The sequence below is a fragment of the Rhinopithecus bieti genome, unplaced genomic scaffold (genome assembly GCF_001698545.2).
Source record: "Rhinopithecus bieti isolate Rb0 unplaced genomic scaffold, ASM169854v2 scaffold_7438, whole genome shotgun sequence".
Lineage (NCBI taxonomy): Eukaryota > Metazoa > Chordata > Mammalia > Primates > Cercopithecidae > Rhinopithecus > Rhinopithecus bieti.
Window position 1 is genome coordinate 2,648,218 of NW_016805589.1, and position 18,683 is coordinate 2,666,900.

Consider the following 18,683-nt stretch of genomic DNA (forward strand, 5'->3'; position numbering starts at 1 on the left):
TCCAAGGCACTTGCCCAGAGCTACAGAGTTGGGTGTGCCATACCTGCGGCTCAAAGGGAGGGCCTTCTCTCCCCTGAGTTTCTATTGCCTGAGAATGGCAACTGCTGTCTCACTAAAAGCTCTGTCTTGACTACAGAGGCTCCAAAACCATTCACAGATGAAGGGGAGGAAGACAGAAAGAAGAAGCCAAAGATAACCTGATCCCTGCCTGTCTGTTGGCACCTGTCATCCTCTGGCTTCTGCTCCTGAAAGCAAGTCTGGATGACTGAGTTTTGTGGACATGGTGCTCCCAGAATTTGCCCAAGTACTGAATGTTTTCTGAGCAACCGTATTCCCCAAGTAGGTAGCCAGCACTGCAGAAACCAAACAGCCTGTTAGCTACCTGACTTTAAGAGGAATGACCTAGGTGTTCTGCCAAGGGAATTATCTGTCATCTCTGGCAAACTTGACAATCACCACTTACCTCGACAACCCTGCCCCACATCCCTTTATAAAGTCAGCAGGATGTCCTCTCACCCACCCTGTGCTGGTGTCTAAAAAATTTATCTTGTCATGCTCGAATGTGTTTGGCAGCCACACCGATCGGCTGGGTGCGGAACCACCGCTCTGTAATTGTAGCGTCAAAATGACAACAGCAGCAGAGCGGCAAGTCTTGCCCAGCCCCACAGCATGCCTGAGACAACACTCCAACAAGTAATAATTAACTTCTTTCTCGTGCCGCCTACAGTACCTGTCTAACTTAAAAGCTTCCCAAAGTGGAGGGAAAGGCCATAGAGAGAATCCAGGTGTTATTCAGAGCCAGTCCTTGCTGAAATGTGGTCTTCCAGTGGAAGCACCTGTATTCTTGGGAGGAAAAAGTGCTGGATGCAAAGTAACACCAGGACCAGAGAGAAAGAGGAAGGTGAACTATCCTAAGGAGCTTTGGATACTTTTTTTTAGAAGGATAAATACTGTGCTTACTGAGGAGAAAAAAAAAAAGCAATCACAGAAAAATTTCATAGCTAATATTTTTACAAAAGTGCCGGGCATTACAAAACGTCTCTCAAGATGGAATGCTTTACAGAATAAAGGCTTAGCACAGGCCCAGACCCTTGTGTGGGTATGACATGACGTGACATGTACATGTCAAAACTCGCTTCAGTATAGTCAGAACCAGAGTATTAATAAACAAAATGTTAGTTACCTGGAGCAGTCCTGGAGAGGCTAAGACATCCTATACTGTTGTACATCAACCATTTCTACAAAGTTATCCAGACACCTAAAAGCAGCTTTCTTGGTTATCCAGATCCAGTTTTTGGTTATGCCAAAATCAGCCTTGTATCTGACAATGCACATCTGTTGATTCTAAAGTATATTTGTGTGTGTATATACAGCACATATTTACATCTATGAAGACACAGACACTCACAGAGACCCACATGAGCTGGCACTTGCTGAGCCTTTACAGCCTTTAAGACTTGGAGGTTGAGAATTAGAGACAGAAGAGAAGCTGTTGATGGCCTCTTAAAATGATCAAAGATGTAAATTCAGTGCCATTTAAAAACTGTTCATACTTATCAAATGATTATCTACAGCTACATTCTTTGTTAACTTATTTAAAGTCATGTTGCAAAAAGGGTCAAACCCATGAATGCTTAGTAGCTAAGGCTAGTGTTCAGAAGCACTCTAAAAGACATTTTGTCCACATTTTGGAAAAGAAAATATTTGCATGTTTAATCATAATTTAGACTACCTTTGAGTATACTGTAAAGTGCTGTGTGATATAATATCAATAAAGTACTTATTAAATGGCACTTTAATCTTTTCTTTTAAAATAACGCACTGTTCTAAACTTCAGTATTGACTATTGACTGGTGCATAGAATCCAATGCTGTAATTAGAAAGTAATCTGTGACTAGAATAGACCTTTGTCACTGTTAGCCCTGTTGCCATGTTCAGGCTTTTAAAAAAATGTGCTTTTGTGTCACAAAATACATCTATAAAGAAAATAGAATTTCTGTTCAGAGGCCTCTGAAACTTGGCTTTCTTACATTTGGTTGGTTTATGTGACAATCCCTATGAAATGAGTGGACGTATGATTTTTGAATTAAATGTCTTTTCCATTTGGTGGTATTTTCTTGAGTTTCTGATAGAGTTTGACTCAATACATACTTTAATATGTCTTCAAATAAGCATATATAGATGATGATCCAAGGTCGCGATCCTGCAGTTTTTGGTGACAACCACAGTGCTGATTTCTGATGAGCTCTGAGAAGCTTTGCTTTCCATTTAGGAAGAGGTCAGATGCTAGGAAACTTAAGAATTTGCTCATCAGGCATGTTAAACAATTGAGCCCGAAGAGTCACAGTCCACTTCACATTTCTAACTTTCTTCCATTAGAATACATATTGTTTTATTCTTCCTAAATTTGACTTTCTAATCACCTGTTTTCTGGAACCTCATGAACGCAAGGATGGAATCATTGGAGCCAGAACACAGGCAATGCCCTCGGCACAGCTGGCTCATAAATCAGTTGTTGAGAGCTTGTCGCGCGCTGTCCCAGGCCAACCCAGATCACTGAGTCTTCGCATTCATCACGTCCCTTCCAGATACATTCTGAGTGGCAGCCTGGGACCCAGGCTTCCAGTGAGCGCCCAGCTTCCGCCGTAAGCACAGAGGGCTCCCCGACATGCTCAGCAGAGGGGGCATGGGGAAGCCAGCGCTCCGGGGACTGAGGGTGAGGCTTCTGGCTTCAGAAGCTTGCCCTGGGAGAGGAGGAAGGGATGTGAAGCTCCCTTGGTCCTGGTTCTAAGGGGAGGGGGGCTATTTAAATGTGTGGGTCACACGTGAGCTGTCTACTTGTCCTCCTTTGCCACTTAAGGCCCTGGTTTACCCCTGTGAACAGCACAGGCTGGCAGCAGCTGCTGCCCTCACTGAGCTGACAGCCTCCTCTGGAAAACTCCCCCAGCACCCAACGCCTCCCCCATGTGTGGGTCATCCTGTAACTAGGCAAGGCTTTCTGAGTATGGCGTACATCTATGTCTGATCCTTCATGGAGAGAATGAAATACGTGGTGTGTATTTTATCTTTGTCCTTGGCCTTTCCAGTAGATTTCCCAGTTACTTCAACTTTCATGCCTTCCTAGCAGAAGGTTTTAATTTCATTTTGCTTTTAGCAGCCACTCAGAGCAGAGCGCAAACTGTCACGTCCTGTGGTTTTTAGCTTGGTGTTTTTCATTCAGTTCTGACTGCATGATTAGTCCTAAGAGCACCTGGGTTAGAAGTGGATTTGATTGACAGTTGAAATTAGGTAAATGTTAGAGAGTGAGTGTGATGAGAGATTTTCTCAGACCCCAAACATGCTTGCTCATGAGAATTAAGTCGTGGCTCTAATTTCTTATTTTCTCAGTTCTTTCTCAACCTGCACTCAGATACCACACTTCTCTCCTACCTGAATGTGTCAATGTCATTGGCTTGGCCTGCTTTTAATAGCACCAAGCTAAGCTGCCACTAATTAACTATGCAGGGTTAGTCAGTATTGGCTGACTGCAGCCTGCACAGCAGCCAAGGGAGGCTCTAACCTCCATGGGAACTGTGCGGGGTGGGTGAGGTTCCTCACATGGAAGAGCTTTGAATAACCATCTGCAGGGAAGGGGCATGCCCATGCCGGGGTGCATACTTCAGAAAGCCACCCTGCAGCACCCAGTCAACATCAGACAGTGAGGACCAAAGCCAGAGGTTTTAAGTTGAAATGATCAACACGGAGACCCTCTGTATCCCACAGCACTTAGCAACTCCTGTCATACTGTAAATCTGTCACATCTCTTATGTCATTGGCCCCATGAAGCCTGCTGCAACTTCCTATTAGCTGAAACCCAGGTAGCTTTGATGCCTTCCCCAGGCCAACCAGCAAATTAGTAAAAACATGAGTCCATGGGTTCTTTCTTTGGGTGCCAAATCGCATCTTACCCTCCAGGTCTTGTGCCCACCGTAAACTTGAAATATGTGTTCTGACACTGTGACTGGATGCCCTTTTGGGATTTGGAGGTGGGGGTAGGTTATTGAAAAGAATTATTAACTGTTTTTCTACCTTTTCTGAACCTTCATGACAAAGAAAAGGAGTAGTCATGCTTGCCTCAGCTGTGATGAGCAAGTTGAAATTATGGCAGTAGAGGATGGCCATCTTTCTGTTCCACCTTTTCTCCTATCACACCATTTTTCTCCCTCACGTACTTTCTACCTATAATTAATTCATGATTTGTCATCAAATGTTTGAGGCCCATCTTGCTCTTAATAAACAGCTCAGTTAGGACAGAGACCAGGTCTTGTTCACCTCTGCCCGGTACCCAGCCTGGGGCTGGCACTCAGCAGGGGCTCATAGCCCCTGGGTGGGCTGATCAAGGGGACAAAAATGTGGGAAAAGCACTGCGCTAGAAGGCAGTTCCTCCTTCCTGTTTTACTCTACAGTTATGGTTGGAAGAAAGAAACTGCATGTTATTAGACGTGGGTACTTGAACACAGGGTAACTTTGTGACCCTTGGCAAAAGGCACCGTTTGCTCACATACTGGGATTGGAGCTCGTGGGAGGAAGACCTCCCACCCTCCACTCAGGCACACACAGCCACATTCTTTCCCAGCCTCCTTGGCTGGTGCTGGGCACAAGAAACCATCTGGAGAAACAGCTGACCAAGAGCCAGAGACCCTGTGCTGTCATCTGGGTTACTTACGGGTTGTTTCATGAACCTCATGTGAAACGGGCCTGCCTTCAAGCAAAACCACATCACAATCACCCCCAAACATAAAAAAAGTATTCCTTTGTAAAGTCCCTTCACGGAAATTCCACACTGTCCCACAGGAGTTTGGTCTGGTATCTAACACTCTCACTGAGGGAATTCTTTGGGTCTGACTGAAGTTTCCCATGTGGCAGCTTAAGTCCATTTCCGTTCTGTTTTTCCTTACAGTGGGGAGCAACTGGCCATGGCCCATTGAGAGCAATCACCCTTCATTTTTTATGCTTCCATTCAGCAATCACTTATTGACCACCTCTTCCATGCTGGAGCTGCTATAACCAGGAAGTGTAAGACATGATCTCTGTCCTCAGGAAACTCAAAATTGGCTTCTGCCATAGGGAAATATACAAGGAACAGCGTTTGCCATGTGGTATCACCATACTAGCAGTGCGTGGCAGGTAGTGTGATGCGATGAGGAAGAGGGATCCTTTCTACTGGGAAATAGGAACCAGAGAAATTTCACAGAAGAGGTGGCATTCAAGATGGACCTTGAAAGATAGAGAAGAGTTTCCCACTTAGGCAAATGGAGAAATGTCCCAAGCAGAAGGACAGCAAGGATCAAGAATGAGGTGGTGGGGGGAGAGAGAAATGGGGAAGGTGGGAGTGGGGAGAAAGAGCAGAGAGAGAGAGAGGTGGCTAGGTGGTTAGGTATGATTTCAATGTGACTGAAACATGAGAAGACCGAGCTTTCTGGAGAATTGAAAACTCTAGTCACCCTCACCCACCCCCCATCTTAGCCTTTAGGCTCTATTTTCTCTGAATGACTGACAATATTAGCTAACATTTAGCTAGGTACCTAACACTGTACTATATTGATCACTGAATCCTCAAGACATTTGAATGAAGTTCTATAATCATCTATAATTATAGATGAGAAAACTGAGGATCAGGGAGGTCACACAAGCCAGGTGGCAGTGAACTGAAAGTTCAAACATAGGTCTGTCTGCTTCTACAGCCCATATGTCTTTTTTTTTTTTTTTTTTTTTTGAGATGGAGTCTCTCTCTGTTGCCCAGGCTGGAGTACAGTGGTGTAATCCCAGCTCACGGCAGCCTCTGCCTCGTAGGTTCCAGCAATTCTCCTGCCTCAACCTCCCAAGTAGTCGGCATTACAGGTGCAAGCCACCACGCCCAGCTAATTTTTTTTTTTTTTTTTTTGTAGAGATAGTGTTTCACCATGTTAGCCAGGCTGTTCTCGAACTCCTGACCTCAGGCAATCCACCTGCCTCGGCCTCCCAATGTGCTGAGATCATATGACCTTTTAAAACTTCCAAATTTATTTATAGATACACACAAGTGATTTACACAAATGCATAAACATAATCACATCACACGTGATCATTTTAAAATTTCGTGGCAGTTTTTCCTTCTGGTTTTGATATGGTTCTTCCATCCCCCCCACATCAGCCTCCTCCCTCTGCAGAACCAATGTCAGCAACCTCATTTTGCCCTTCTCAGCAGTGAGCCCTTCAGAAAGCACAGTCTCTGGCACACACTCAGCCTTGGTTTTGCAGTGGCAGGAATAAGAGCAGGAAATGTTTGGATTAAAAACTTTCTTTCCTCCTAGGAGCCCTCTGCTTACTCATCTTGAGTGAATAGTTCCCCATTTCTTGAGCTCTGTGCAGATACTCCTCATTCCCTGGGCAGCCCCGGACACTGCAGCTGCAAGTGTTGGCCAGTCACTTCGTCCTTAGGGACGTGGCATGGAGGCAGCCCCCGCAGAGGGCCCAGTTGTGCTTTGCTGGCTGGAAGTATGTAATGTGAAATTTTAAAAAAACTTAACAATTTGAAAATGGCTCCTTTCTCCACCCTGATCCAGCTGCTGACAACAGACCTTCAGGCTCTTACGGGATTGCCAGGGAAATCCCATGAGCACGTGTCTTCTTCTGGGAGAACCAGTATGTTTCTAACCCGATCTGCTAATGCTTAAAAATAGATCATTTTCATGGCATTTGAACCCTCTTTTGAGCCTAATGAGATTTAAAGAAGTCAGAGGTAGCAGAGAGAACATGAAGACTCAAAGCAGATGGTGGGTGAGTATCTGTAGGGCACAGGAATAGTGGGAGTCAACTAAGGTAGGTTTATAGAGCAAGACCCTCACCCAAGTCTCCTACGTTCCCTGAAGGGGGCTAAACTGTTGCATGTTAAGAGGCCAGTCGTGAAGTCTGTCTCGTTGATTCAGCATTTCCATGTTATGAACATTGAACCAATTGCTGTACATTAGTCTCGTTCAATTCTCAAATCAGCTCTATGAAATAGGTGCTGTTGTTACCCTATTTTGTAGATGAAGAAGCCAAATATTAGATTGGGCAACTTGTTCAAAGTCACAGAGTTAATAAATAACAGAGCAAAGAATCAACCCCAGTGGGCTGACTCCAGAGCTTAACGCTTAACTCCCATACTCTTAATTCCCATACTATTCTAACTCTGGGAATGGTCTCAGAAGCTCCACCCCCCAAATGTCCTTCACTTCTTTCACCCCAAGGGAATGTCTTTTGTTTTGTCTGCTTGGCATCCAGTACCCCTCTTTCTTTCTGGTAGCAGCCCCTCTGTTTTCCTTTGGGGAGCCACCCTGCCCCTCCCCTCACCTTGGGTTCCATGGGTTTGGGTGAGCTGGCATCAACCCTTGATCCAACCATGACCCTGTGACCCTGCTCTGGCCTATGAGATCACCACATCTACCCAGCCAAAGTGATTGATTGATTCAGGAATGGGCACAGGGCCTAGTGAAGTCCCCAGTGCCAGGGCTTTGTCCTGGAGAACGGTATACAGGACACAGCAGAGGAATTCATCATATCAGGAAAGAATAGTAAGTGCTCTTTCCCCCAGCCTCAATGTCTCCTCAGCATGAACACTGTCTGCCACTTGTCTTCATTTAAAGTCCCAGTATAAAGGCCCCCATACTTTATGTTGACTACTTCCTGGGATTTTAATAGTGTACCTCATAGAAAAGTTGTTTCAGATAGCAAGCAGAAGATGTGAAATATTCATTGCAATATAAAATGGACAAACACTGTCCCACTTTGATCAATCCTGGAATGATTTCACTAAAAGAAAAATCTGGGTCAGGTGCCATGGCTCACACCTATAATCCCAACACTTGGGAGGCTGAGATGGGAGTACTGCTTGAGCTTAAGCGTTTGAGACCAGCCTGGGCAAGATAGCGAGACCTCCATCTCGGCAAAAGAAAAAAATTAGCCAAGCACAGTGGCACATGCCTGTAGTCCCAGCTACTTGAGAAGCTGAGGCAGGAGTATCCCTTGAGGCCAGGAAGTTGAGGATACAGTGAGCCGTGATCATGCCATTGCACTCCAGCTAAGCTACAAAGTGAGACAGTCTAAAAAAAAACTAAGAATAATAGAAAGAAAAGACTTTATGCCTTCCTCCACTCTGGAAGCAAAGCTTATTTTAAAATACTGACGTTCGTTCTTCGTGCTGGGCCAGGAGAAGCCATGACTGGATCTCATATGAATAGGGAGGAATTATGTCATACAGAGGCCTCTGCAAATACTTTCCCAAGCACAGTTGATTCAAGTCGTCACTTGATGATTTGGCCCATCCCAGGGGTGCATCAGTGTTGAGACATTTCACCCTGGAATTCTTACAAAGGACCCCTCAGTCAGTTGTAAAAAAGAATGGCAATACATCATGCCCAGATCATGACATGGAATTGAATGGCATAAAGTGATCCTCAGTTCAGAAAGATGTTCACACACCTTGGGGGCTGCACCCAAACCTGTTCAACCATCCCACAAGCATGAGTCTGAGACACTGGGGGTACCCAGTTCAGACCTTCACCTTCACTGGGGTGGGGCAGCATCGTTGGAGGCCCTGAAAGGGGGTGGGTGTATCTAATCAGACTTAGATACCCTGCTGCTGCTCTTCATGCTGTGCTCACATTTTCCTTGTTTCAAGGACTGCCAGATAAAATGATTTCAAACCTCTTTTCTTTCTTTCTTTCTTTCTTTCTTTCTTTCTTTCTTTCTTTCTTTCTTTCTTTCTTTCTTTCTTTCTTTCTTTCTCTTTCCTTCCTTCCTTCTTTCCTTCCTTCCTTCCTTCCTTCCTTCCTTCCTTCCTTCCTTCTTCCCTTCCTTCTTTCTTTCTTTCTTTCTTTTTTTGATACGAAATCTTGCTCTGTTGCCCAGGCTGGAGTGCAATGGCATGATCTCGGCTCACTGCAACCTCTGCCTCCCAGGTCCCAGTTCAAGCAATTCTCCTGCCTCAGCCTCCTGAGGAGCTGAAATTACAGGCATGCACCACCACACCTGACTAATTTTTGTATTTTTAGTAGAGACGGGGTTTCACCATGTTGGTTAGGCTGGTCTCAAACTCCTGATCTCATGATCCACCTGCCTCAGCCTCCCAAAGTGCTGGGATTACAGGCGTGAGCCACCGTGCACAGCCAGGGATTCCAAATCTTACAGGAACACCTCCACTGGCAAGGAGGGCACTCCTGGCCCTCAGTAGATAATACATTCACTTAAGTACTGCACTTCGAAATGTTCAAGGGATTTTTTTTTCTGCTCCAAATTTTCACCATGGCACATTTCTGATCAAAAAATTTCAGAAGCTCCATGTGGCCTGGAAAGGAAGGAAGGAGGGAGCGAAAGAGGGAAAAAAAAAGAGAGAGAATCCTTGCTCCTTAGCATAGCATTCAAGGTTTTTCCCGATATGGCCCCAACCTCTTCTCCAATGCGCCTGCATGCAACTAACGTCCCAGAAGCGCTGACTTTTCATCATGTTACAACCATCTGAACCAACATCCATCTGTCCATTCATTCATTCTATATTTATTGGGTCCTTACTTGTGTCCACACCTAAGACTCAGAGCTGTCTCCCACTTGTATTCCCGAGGTTAACTTGGGCTTACATGCCCTCCACTTCTCCCACCACAAGGGAATATCTGTTGTTTTTGCCTGTGTAGCATCTATTACTCTTTCTTCTGGTAACAGCACCTGTTTTCCTTCACGGAGGCCCCCCGCCTACTCCTCTCAGATCCCATGGGTTTAGGTGGCAACAACGGTTTATTTATGAACCCAATCGGGCCTATGAGATCATCAAATCCACTGAACTAGAGTGATTGGTTGATTCAGGAATGAACCTAAGACCTAATTAAGTCCAGGGAGAATCAGTATTCTAGATTTTTTAGATAGGTAGTGGTAAGAGACTTGGTCTGCTAGAGTTGGAGCCATGAAGACTGCTGGTGGCTATCTTGTCCCCTCAGTGAAGGAGGCTGCCTGAGATCTGGATAACTTAAGAGCAGCACCGAGAGAGACAAAGAATAGCAGCACCCATGCCATTGGGCCAGATGCACCTGAGATTTTCCACTACATCAGCCAATAAATTCGCATTTTGCTCAAAGCAATCTGAATTGGGTTCTTTCACTTAAAATAGAAATCCTGAGCTCTAGATAAACTCAGGGATGATTTCTACACAGCCCTCTGTCCCACTTGATTGTCTACTCCTTTGTGAGACGCCAGAGAACCTGACATCAAGTGTGATTCTGTAGGATCTTGAGGTAATCGCTCCTCTTCTCTGAGTATCAGTTTCCTCATCTTTAAAATGGACATAAGAACTTCCCTTCTAAGGTTGTGTGGATTAAATGACATCTATTAATGTGCTTTATAAAGTTCATTGCCTTTAAGTCAATAATATAGTATCACAATATGGATTTTTTTTTTCAATTTGTGGAAGGAGTTGGCAATATCTGGATGTTTTCTAAAATATTGCAGAGCCATTACTACATTCAGCCTGCCAGTCTTGGGCATCACCTGGGGCTCTATGGGTTCTGCCCATTACCCCTGTAAAGGACAACCCTACATATTAGGTGTCATCCATTTCTCCCCACTTGCTTCCCTGGCCATGGTCAAAAGGTCTACTTGTGACACGAGTAGACACGTGATAGGGTCTGGATCTGTGTCTCTGCCCAAATTTCACATTGAACTGTAATCCCCAATGTTGGAGGGGGGGCCTCATAGGAGGTCATTAGATCATGGGGGTGGAATTCTCATGAATGGTTTAGCATCATCCCCCCTTGGTCTGTATAGTGAGTGAGTTCTCATGAGATCTGGTTGTTTAAAAACACGTAGCCCCTCCTCTCTCTTTTCTCCTGTTCTGGCCTTGTCAGATGTGCTTGCTTCTCCCTCACCTTCTGCCATGATTGAAAGTTTCCTAAGGCCTCCCAAGCAGCCATCATGCTTCCTATACAGCCTGTGGAACCGTGAGCTAATTAAACCTCTTTTCTTTATAAATTACTCAGTCTCAGGTATTTATTTACAGCAGTGCAAGAATTAATACAACACCCAAGCCAGAGACTGTCAAAATGCCAGTGGTCTGGCTTAAACACACGATGCAGGCCAATCAGATTTTTGCTCCTGTGAGTTTGACCTTTGAAGGAAGTTGTCCTTAGAGATGGGTGCATGAGATGAGAGCTCCTGATGTCCAGCTAAGACTGGTGGTCATGTTGCACTGGTATAAGTTTAAGACACAAAGAGGCCTATCTGCAGAGGCAAGAGATTGGTGCACAAAGAAAAGACCAGAACCAGAGAAAGCAAAAAGCTGCCTCAGTCCTGAACAGCTATTTTCCTAGAAGGACTAGGTTCTGTGCTCTGTTTTAGGATCCCAGATGATCCCTGTATCCTTACAATTAACACCTCATTGTATTTGGGTGGATTTAAGTGACTTCTCTTCCTTACAACCAGAAAGCCCTGTAGTAGTCTATTCTCACGTTGCTAATAAAGACATACCCAAGACTGGATAATTTACAAAGGAAAGAGGTTTAATGGTTTAACTCACAGTTCCACATGGCTGGGGAGGCCTCACAATCATGGCAGAAGGCAACAAGGAGCAAGTCACATCTTACATGGACAGTGGCAGGCAAAAAGACAATTTGTGTGGGGGAACTCCTCTTTATAAAATCATCAGATCTCATGAGACTTATTCACTATCATGAGAATAGCATGAGAAAGACCTGCTCCCATGATTCAATTACCTCCCACAGGGACCCTCCCATGACATGTGGGAATTGTGGGAGCTACAATTAAAGATGAGGTTTGGGCGAGGACACAGCCAAACCATACCAAGCCCTCTCTAGAGCCATAATAGGTCCCAAATGGCGATGAGGAAAGCCAGAGGTTCTGGCAGCCCAAGGTCAGGTAGTGAAACAGTTTTCAGCCTCTGGGCTTTTTACCCTTAGTCTGGAGCTCCAGAACTGGGGCGCCCACCCTGAGGTTTCACACCAGGAGAGAGATGGAGTGTGGATCTTGTGCCCCTCTCTTTCCTGCTAGGGTTGGGAAAAACAGGTTTAGAAAGTTGCAGGAGTTGGGTTGGCCACTAATTTCCACAAACTACATTAATGTCTTATTGTTGTTAATATTAGCTATTGCTCTTAAAACACACACACATAGCAATGGTGTTGCAGGGAAAGCCAAATAGAAATGACAACTTTCTACTCCCTCTGCTTAATTGAAGCTCTTTCCTTTGATAATACCTGGAATGGTTTTCTATTAAGGGCAAACCGGAGGGCCCTGAGGACTGTGAACAATCTCAAGCCCTCTGCCACATTGTTTCTCTCAAATGCCAGAGCAAAAAGGTTGAAAATCTTGAGAGGCAGGGACAGTGATTTTCTCTCCTTGGAGGCCTAAGCTTACCATGTGGCACTGGCCCCATTCGTCTGCTGTGCGGCAGAGTAAATTCTACTTCTCTGCCCCGTCCCTGTGGTAGCCCCAGCTGAAGCTGATGAATCTTATACTTAAAACTGGCTCATCTCAGGTCACCAGAGCCAGCTTGTAACTGGCTATGGTGGGAGTTATTTATACCACCAAAATCACCAAGTGCTACAAATCAGCCCTCCACCTCCACCCCCACCCGCACCCCAGCCAGTTTTTAAACACCTCCTAGCACACCACTGCCTAGTCTACTTGGGTGTTAATATGATAGATAACACCTGAACTTGGCTCCATACAGCCTAGGCTGGCTTCAGCCTAAGTGAGGGTGGGCACGTGGGAATGGGGGTGGGGTGGGTGTAGAACTAGAGAGGCGCAAAGTCACTTTGCCCAAGCGCAGGCAGTACTCTGCCCTGTGAATCAACAGCTGGGTTTTGTTTATCTGCACTGGTTTTCACCAGATCTAGAAAAAGGAGTTGGTTCCCCACCTCCCTCAAACAAGCTTCTTAAAACTTTCTTAGAGCTGCCAAGACCTCCGTACAGGTCCTCTGCATCAGAGAACTTAGTGATGCATTCTCTCTGCTGCTCCATTTGCTGCAGGAAGGAGGTGGGAGCTCGATGAGATGGAAGCCACCACAGGCTCATTCTCCCAGGTCAGTGGAACAGTCACTAACCATTCCAGGTCTGGCTGCCTCACTTGGGGATCACAGAATTACTCTTTCCCTTGGTAACTGCTGAGGGCCAGAGGCCCAGAAGTTGGCATTGCCAGTATACAGCCCCCCCAGGAACCAAGCTTGGTCAGAGTCCCCAGCATCTCTGAGCTCACTTAGTGACTGACCTTTAGCGTCCTCTGGGAAGTTTATTGAAACCAAAGATCCTGACTTGGTGTATGTGGGATGAGGCCCCAAATTCTGTGTGTGTGTCTGTGTGTGTGTGTGTGCGTGCGTGTGATGAGATGTCACTATCTCACTATGTTGTCTGTGCTGGCCTTGACCATATTCTGTGTTTTTAATGACACTTGGGATGATTGTGAGTCTGGTGATCCTCAAAACTCATTTTAGGGTCAAATCCAGACATGAGTGATGCGTTAATAGACACATTTCTTTTTTGTTTTTTTAATTAAATATTGAGGTTTTCTGGGTTCTCTCTGTGCTGTTAGCAACTTTCCTTGTGTCACGGATGTATGAACGAGAAGCTTCTTCACTGTGTCATGATTAACACAAGCATAATATGAAAAAATCCATATTTAGTAAATCATAAATTAGTCGGTAGCTATATGATGAAAGACCTCACCAAACTTTGCCTTTAAATACTGGAATGAACTCACTCACTTTAAAAGATTAGATTTTCAGTAACCCAATTGCCAGAAACTATTTCAAGAACACAAGGATTCTGCCAGGATCTAAATCAACACACCTTCCTAACTTTAGTGCTGATTAGAGTCAGGGTAGCTTTTGGCCAAAGCAGAAACCATTACAAATACAGGCTGTCAGTGACAAAGCCACGGTTTCTCCTTCACCTCCTCTGTCCTGAATAGAATTGAGTAAGTGACAAAAAGGAACAGAGCCTTAAGTATCCCATCTGCAAAAGAAAAAATATCTTAAAGGGGTAATGTGTTCTGGAAAAAAGCATGGGATTTCACGTGGGCCTTTGAATTCTCATCATAGCTTTTCTGACAGGTTATTTATCCTGTCTGAGTCTTTCTCATTTTAAAATGGGGTGGGGAAGTGCCGGGCGTGGTGGCTCACACCTGTAATCCCAACACTTTCGGAGGCCAAGGCGGGTGTATCACTTGAGGTCAGGAGTTCGAGACCAGCCTAATTAACATAGGAAACCCCATCTCTACTAAAAAATATGAAAAAATTAGCCAGGCGTGGTGGCACACACCCGTAATCCCAGCTACTCATGTGGCTGAGGCAGCAGAATCACTTGAATCTGGGAGGGAGAAGTTGCAATGAGCTCAGATTGTACCACTGCACTCCAGTCTGGGCAACAGAGGGAGACTCTGTCTCACAAAAATAAAAAAAAAAAAGAGGTGTGTGTGGATGGGGAGAGGAGATAATTCCTGTGTGGCAGAAACATCAAGAGGGATCCCCACCTCATAGAGTTGTTTTGAGAATTGAATGATTAAAATTTGATCCCTAATGAATTAAAATGAAACAATTGTGTCTGGCAAACATTTGGGACAATTGAGTATCAAAATAAATATAGTAAAGAGTTCCAACAGACATGAGTGATGCTTTAATAGACACATATCTTTTTTTTGTTAAATATTGAAGTTTTCTGAATAAAGTCAGAATTCATGAGTCCAAGCTGACATAAATAAATAAGGCATACAAGAAAATTCTTCCTTATGGTTGAAAGCAACTAATAACTGTAGAAGGAATGGCAGAATTAGAATATCACCATCTGGCAACCATAGTAATAAGTATTTGAGTCATGGAGAATCATCAATGAATGATTCACTTAGGATATTTACACAGTTTCAAAGTATCTCCTCACAAGAGACTTACTAATCACAAGGGATAAAACAGTAGCTGTACGGTAGAGAAGCCTAACAGACACCAACTTTAAATGGGACTGACAGCATGTCCCTCCTATGAGGCATTAGGAAGAACTGAAAAATGCCTGGAAAAGAAAAACAAAAACATATAACCTGAATCTCACCCAACTGAGGGGCAAGACCCTGAACTGAGGAAAGACCCAGCTGAGGGGCATTCGACGAGATAACTGGGCTGTTCACTTCAAATATGTCAACGCCATGGAATAAAAGATTCAGAAACTATTCTAGATGTCCATGGACATGACAAGCAAATGCAACACATAACTTTGGGTTTTCTTTGGCTAGAAAGGACCTTATAGGAACAACTGGCAAAATCTGAGGAAGGATTAGAGACTAGATAATTGTATTCCATCAATGTTAGCATTGCAGTTTAGATAATTGCACTGTGGTTTAGAGAGGCAGAATTTTTAGGCAGGCTTTTAGGAAATATACATAACTATTTAAGGGAATAGGGCATCAGGTCTCCAATTCACTCTTACATGGTAAAAGAAAAAAATTAAAGAGAGATAGATGATAGAAAAGGCAAATGTAGTAAAATGCTCACTTTTGGGGTGTCTGGGTAAAGATTGTTCAGGAATTCGTCACTAATTTAGCAACTTTTTTGTAGGTCTGATGTTATGTTTTTAAAATGTATTCAGTACATACTGAGACCTGCTGTTTTATCTTAATGATGATAATAGAACATTGAGTCTATTGTAAGGAGTTTAGAAGCCAAAAAGAAAGCAAATATAAAACCAACACAGGATTTGCTAGAGGGAAGTTTGGGGTTTTATAGTGCAAAATTTGTAACTGGCCACCAACCTTCCCTCATTTACCTTGATTTAGGTCCTCTTGGTGGCTCTGCTTCCAGGACTGGGGGCTAATGTGGAAGGTGTGATCTTATAGGAAGCGCAGTCTTTATGAAGTGTTTCCTGTGTAAGGTGGAAGCCAGTGTGCTTCACTCTGATGTTGTTTCTTAGGCTCATGCCTGGAAGGTACTGCAGGATACCGGATACTGGGTCTACCTTCCAGCCCCAGAAGACACTGTGAAAAGCCATCTCAGGCTAAAGGTTTCATCTTGGCCCTGTTTCTGTCTATTTGGAGGACATAAATATAAGAGAGTACTTTTGGCGATACAAAGCGCCATCCACATGTGTCAGTCTCAGACACGTGCTGGTGGAGCCTGTGGCTAAGAGGGTAGCCTCTGGAGTCAGATGGGCTGCTTCCAAATCCCAGACATGCCACTTACCCCCTGGTAGGCGATTGGGGGGAGGTCATTTAATCTGTCTACCCTCCACTTTCTGCATCCATAAAATGGGGATAATAACTGTAATACAGAGCGAACTAATAGGATTGGTGTTCAGTAAATGAAACAGTGCAAAAGACACAGGCTTTGTGCTCATGCATCCCAAAGTATCTTCAAGTATAAAATAATGCTCTCATGCTATCCTGAAATTACCTAAAATCAGAGCAATTGTATTCGAATTGGCTGTAACTTCGCTCATTCCCCTTGACCTGTCCTGGCCAGCTTATCTTCTGATGGCGCAAATCACCAATTGCTTTTGGTGTCGATTTTCTCTTGGTGCCAGTTCCTACTGGGCTTCTGGGGGAGGGGGCTGGCTCCTCTCCTACCTCAAGATTCTAATTTGCTAGGAACCTTGGGGCTCCTCAGATTTCTGTGCTTCTGCAGGAATTCATCCTGCTTGAGATGCTCACCTGAAAAACATGCGGTTGAAGATGGAATTTCAATGTTAGGGCCCAGAGCTGTGGAAGGTATTTTCAGTTTGGCCTTCTTGCCAGGCACACTTGAGCCTGCACAAATTCTGTTCCCCACGCAGAGACAGGGAAAGAAAGCTGCCTTGCTGTTAGGACTGTAAGACTACACCCAGCATCTCAGAACAGCACTTCCCCCACCAATCTGTCCACGGTGGCCTTAGCCAAACCCGAGGAATGGAGGCTTAACAGGAATGTGTCATAAGAAAAATATTCCATTAGAGTTTTCTCTCCCAGATTCCACGCCCACATTTCTGCCTGCCTGTTGGACATCTCCAGTTAGATGACCCACAGGCATGTCCTTACCAAAACAACATGCCCAAAACGACACTTCACTCTCTCTTCCTGTCTTGGGTAGTGTCACAAGCCAACTTAAAAGCCTGGAAATCCTCCTCCCACATCTCACCCCTACTGCTAGGAGGTCTTTTCCATTGCAAATCCCAAATGGCTCAGATCCGATTCTTCCTCTTCGTGCCGCACATATTGACGTTCAGGGCTTCAAGATCTCTCGCCTGGACTATTTCAGCAGCCTCCTAACGAGTCTCTCTTCTCCCAGCTCCTGACTCTGGCTCCTCTCCATGTTAAGAGCAAAGTCACCCCAAAGCAGGAAATGGGATTACTCTCCTACCATGATGAAGCCTGTGTTGCCTCTCCCAGTGACTCAGGGATGGAGTGTGGACTCTTGAGTTGCCATGTAAGGGCCCAGCCCATTTCCCCTGCTTCATCTCGCCCTGAACACCCCTCCCTCCAGCATCCCAAACTGCTCACGGGTTCCCCAACTCCTCCTTAGGCATTTGCTGGTGAGCCCTTGAACAAGATCTTCCCTCTGTCTGGACCTTCTCTTCTCCCCCTTTTTTAACCTGGAAGTTTCCTACTTAGCCTTCTAATTCAGCTCAAAAGTCACTTTCTCTGGAAAGGAAGTCTCCCTATGCCCTCTTCTTTCCTCCCAGAGCATGTTTTCAGTGCCTTTTGCATCATAATGTATTAGTTCATCTAGTGGTTGTTGGTTTATATATTTACACTAAATGCTTTTCAAGATCAGGGATTCTGCCCTGTTGACTTTTATACTCCCAGGTGGACATGGTGTTTCTTCAGGAAAGGGTGCTTGGGTGGGTGTGTATATAATGCACCAATAGTGCCACAGAGCAGCCCTGATATGGTTTGACTGTGTCCCAACCCAAATCTCATCTTGAACTGTAGCTCCCATAATCCCCACATGTTGTGAGAGGGACCCAGTGGGAGGTAATTGAATCATGGGGGCAGGTTTTTCCCATGTTGTTCTTGTGATCGTGAATACGTCTCAGGAGATCTGACGGTTTTATAAATGGGAGTTCCCCTGCTCATGCTGTCTTGCCTGAAGTCGTGTAAGATGTGCCTTTGCTCCTTCTTCACCTTCTGCGTGATTGTGAGGCCTCCCTAGCCATGTAAAACTGTGAGTGCATTAAACTTCTTTTTCCTTATAAATTGCCCAGTCTCTGGTATGTCTGTATTAGCAGTGCGAGAATGGACTAATACAAGCCCTGTACATTAGAAGCACTGCCCTTTGCTGTAGCTTCATAATTGTGCCTAAGTACTAGAAGGTTGATGCTATGAAAGGTGGCATTCAAGGCTCCAAATTCACCTTTATCTCAAACTTCTTTCAATAGAACTTGTCTCCCTTCTTTACCTGCCTTCCTTATCCCCTTTCTCAGCAGATCTCTGAGAGGATGTCTCTCAGTCAAAAAAAAAAAAAAAAAAAATTGTCTTCTGTATTTACCGGCTACAGAAATTTACTTTCCTGTGGAATCAGAGAGAGAACTGATCTTGTTAAAAGGCTCTAGCTATAATCCCTTAGAGAGGGGATCCACTGAGTAGAAAACTGTCAACAGAATAAAATGCTGACACTTTAGGTGTCTATTTCCACACCCAGCCATGTTTACATATGATATTTAGAACCAGG